Raw genomic sequence first — 4,097 nt, 5'->3', positions numbered from 1 at the left:
ATACTTAGGCACTTCAGTGATCCACTAACAGCAAAAAAAGCTCCTTCTAGACAGACAGTGGCTTCTTCATGTTAACTGTTTAAGAACTGGTCTTTTTTTTTTTTTAAAGGAAAGAGCAATTGCTTTTTTTTTCCCCAGCATAAATCCTAAGTGTACTTTAGTTTGGGGTATGTTCATCCGTGGGCTTTTCATCAGGAAGATCCTAAAAGATGAGTCTTTCTTTTGATTCAGACTTTTCGACTGAAGTATCTGTAGCTTCTTAGAGACAGTAGCACATCTCAGCTCTTTCTATGTCTCTGTCTGGGGCAGGGGGCCTGAGGCTGTCTAGTAGCTTTCTAGAGTCTGTTCTAGAAGAAAAAAATAAGGAAAACAAACATTATTCCAGACTTTTCTCCCACCACAAACCAGCAAAACACACTTCTCTTTTCTATACAGGACAAGCCAAAGATGACAAAAATTAAAGCTTCCAAGAGCAGTCTAGAGCTCACCAGCATACTTTCATACTTTCATGCATATTAAGTATAGAATAATGATGTTTGGACAAAGGAGCTTTGTAGTATTTTATTTTATTTTATTTTATTTTATTTTATTTTATTTTATTTTAAGATTTTATTTATTTTTAGAGAAGGGAAGGGGGCAGAAAGAGAGGGAGAGAAACATCAATGTGTGGTTTCCTCTCACACGCCCCCTACTGGGGACCTGGCCGGCAACCCAGGCATGTGACCTGACCGGGAATTGAACTGGAGACCCTTTGGTTCGCAGTCCAGCATTCAATCCATTAAACCACACCAGCCAGGGCTGTTGTTATTTATTTTAAAGTTACAGTACTTAAAATCTCCTTGATAATAAACACCGTGGATGTTTCAAGCCCTGCTTCCAAGCATGAGCTGAGGGTGAACTTGTCTCAGGCTGTCAGGGTGGATTAGGGCACCTGGAGCCGCAGATGTCCGGCTCACACGTCCAGTGTCATTAGGAGGCATCCTGACAATCAAAACTCATCAGTCTTCCTTCTCCAGTATTTCAACATGGGGTCCATGCTTGGACAGAGCACCAGATTTTCTTGAGCACTTCACACTCCTCTAATTGGCCTACTCCAACTCTATCTTCGTGTGACAGCGTACAAGAGCTTTGGACTGCTCAGACACAACTGGATTGCACGAGGCACGCTCCTCAGTGTGAACCATGACTGCTCGGATGAAGGTCCCAGATTGAAACACCTGTGAGACCAGGCCTTTGCCACACACCTCCTGCACTGTCAGGCCGCTGAGCATCATCTCATTTGCAGATGCTCCTCCCGTAATCTTGGGGAACACAAAGGTGGACTAGCAACTGGACTCTGTCCGAAGGCAGTATAGGGTGTTTGAAACCAGGCCTTTTCATTGGCCCAAACAAAGAGGCAATAAGCACGGGCATTCCCAGTCCCATGGCTGGGCCATTTACTGCTACAATAATACCTTCATAGACGAATGGAAGTATTCCTGAAGTTTCTGATAGCTTCTGCCATCTTAGTGCTTCCTCCTCTTCTGCAGCCAGCGTTTTGTTTCAGCGGGGTCCCTGTGTGACCTGTGCTTCCTGCTCCTGCTCCCAACGTGGGCAGCTCAGCACCAACGAGCCTTTCACACTCACCGCCCCACCTGTGGGCCAGACCAGGCTGAGGCGGCGTGGTGGCGGCATGTGGTGGCAGCGCATGGTGGCGCAACTGGCTCTGTGCATTAGAGACTTGTACAAATGGCAATATTTTGCAAGCCACACAGAATCCACCTAGAGGCCAGCTGTAGTTCATGGGCCACCATTTTGTGACTTGTGACTTGAGGGAAAATCAAGAGGGAGGTCTCCCAAGTGCTATGATCTGAGTAGCATTGGGAAAGGGACCCCATTTCCCTAAAGACACTATCTTCCCGAGTGTGACCTGAACTTCCACTATTACCAATTTACCCTCCAAGTTAAACCTGAGTTCTCTACCTTCACTTAAAAAAATATGGTGGAGTAATTCAACCCGCTAAAACCCATCATGATACTAAGAAAAAAGCAATCAGATACTTCAAACCCTCTTGCTAGAAAGGGACATTGTTCATTTGAAAAACTACCTACATGGGCTGGACTGAGGGGCCCAGCAGAACCAGCTTCTGCCTCCGGCCGTGGGGCCACCGACTCCCCTCGGCAGAGACCGCTCCTGGGCCATCCGGTCCTTAGGCTTCCTCCTTCGGTCCCCCTGACTCGACCGCTGTTTTGTGTGTGAAAGATGATTTTATTAGTTTTTTGTTGTTGTTGTTGCAAATGACAAAAAGACCTCAAAGTGTCCTAAACAAGGAAGAGATATAACGTATTGGTTCTAGAAACTGGAAACTGATCTTTGGGAAACTGATCTTTGGGGAATGTGGGTCAGATTACGGCTGGATCCAGAACTCGAACACCGTCTCTCTGTCTCCCAGCTCCCTGTTTCCCTGGCTTGGCTTCATTACCTGTCAAGGTCTCCCAGTGAGGTGGCCAAGGGGGCCAGCAACAGTTCTGGCGTAACTTGCACCCACTTAGCAACTCTGCAGAAAGAGGATCCCTCTTTCCCAGGGCCCCCAACAAAGTTGCCAGAGCAGATATTCTGTGCTTGGGTCACGGGTTCATCCCTAAACCAATCCCCATGGTGGGGATGGGGGATGGCAGACTCTCACCGGCTAAATCTGGGTTACAGGTCACCACCCCCCTTCCCCAGGAGGCAGAATGGAGGATCAGCCCCTTCTAAAAATTCTTGGACTTCAAGTCTGGTGGGCCTATTGGCAGGGGAGGGGGCGCCTAGAAAGTTTAAAAAATAAATGAAGGACCATTACCATAGATAGTAGAAATGGATAGTGGGCAGGGAAAATACTACCCCAGATTTCCAGGGAGGCCTGGACAGTCACCTAGTTGCCTTGGATTTGGCTACTAGAAAGGGCAAATCCAGTGGTAAATGAAGAAACTTAAAAACTTTTCTTCCCCATGAAGCTGATCCCTTTACTTAACTACTGCTCCGAGTTCTGGCCTCTGCCATTGGGTTCCTGCAGGGCCATCAGCCCCAGGCTGTGGTCCTGAGTCTGACCCCACAGGGATGAAATCCTTCCTGCCTTCCTTCCACGGCCTGTTCTCCCTCATTTTCTTCAAAATGCTCCCTTGGTTTTCACTGGTGTTGTGACAGTGCAGCCAGCACCCACGCAAGCATTCGGAGAAAACAGGTTAGAAACGCAACCTCAACCTAATCTTCTCCCTCAGGCATGACTACTTAGTTTCTCTAAAGACTTCTGTGGCTGCTCTTGGCTACAGCATAAGGTCTAGGCTTTTAATCGTGGCATTTCTAAGACCCGTGATTTTGCCTTTCAATATAACTCTCTCTGTTGTGCACCACGGTCTGATGGCACTAACCTGCCTTCCATTCCCTCCACAGCCCTGAACTTTTCTCCTCCCTTACCTCTGCAGAGTCTGTTAGTTCCTAGCATGCCTTTCCTTCCTTGCTGCCTGCTATTGGAATTCTACAATACTTATCACAGAGGACCTTTGGGTTCCTTGCTGTCCAATACCCAACATCATTTCCTTTCTATTAGAATGCTGACCTCCTAAGGGAACTCACCGTGTCTACAGTCCGGATGGTGTGCAAATTAGTAAAGGAAATCTCAGCTATCATTGGACTCACGAGGGTTTGTAGGGGGAACTCTCACACCCTACTACTTATCATCAATTACCCCAAACAGGAAGAGAGGTGCCTTGAATCTCTAATAGGAAGATGTTTTCTATGTTACCACCACAGCAGGAGAATGGAAGATTTTCTCCTCACCTGGCAACAGTTCAGCCAATGAGAGACGGCCACAACTCAGCCGGTGAAAAGCCACTGCGCTTCAAACTTCCAGTTTCCTCCAATAGGCCCTTTGTTTATATCACCCCCTCCTAACTTCCCCCTTCCCTCTATAAAAAAAGTTCTCCTTGTTCTCCAGACTTGCCTATGGTCTTGTCATAACTTGCATGTCCTCAATTGCAACTCTTTGCTATTCCCAAATAAATTGATTTTTTTCCTAGTACAATAACTAGTATCTTTTTAAGGGAAAGGAATGACCAGCCCCTGACAAAGAAGTCAG

General features: G+C 46.8%; 1 pseudogene; it reads right to left on the bottom strand.

The window, feature by feature from the left end:
• Positions 1 to 875: 875 nt before the first annotated feature.
• On the bottom strand, positions 876 to 1,783 carry LOC114514430 (annotated as a pseudogene).
• Positions 1,784 to 4,097: the final 2,314 nt, after the last annotated feature.

The sequence above is a fragment of the Phyllostomus discolor genome, chromosome 7, assembly GCF_004126475.2.
Source record: "Phyllostomus discolor isolate MPI-MPIP mPhyDis1 chromosome 7, mPhyDis1.pri.v3, whole genome shotgun sequence".
Taxonomy (NCBI): Eukaryota; Metazoa; Chordata; class Mammalia; order Chiroptera; family Phyllostomidae; genus Phyllostomus; species Phyllostomus discolor.
The sequence above is the reverse complement of the archived record's forward strand: the minus strand, read 5'-3'. Positions and strand labels throughout refer to the sequence as shown.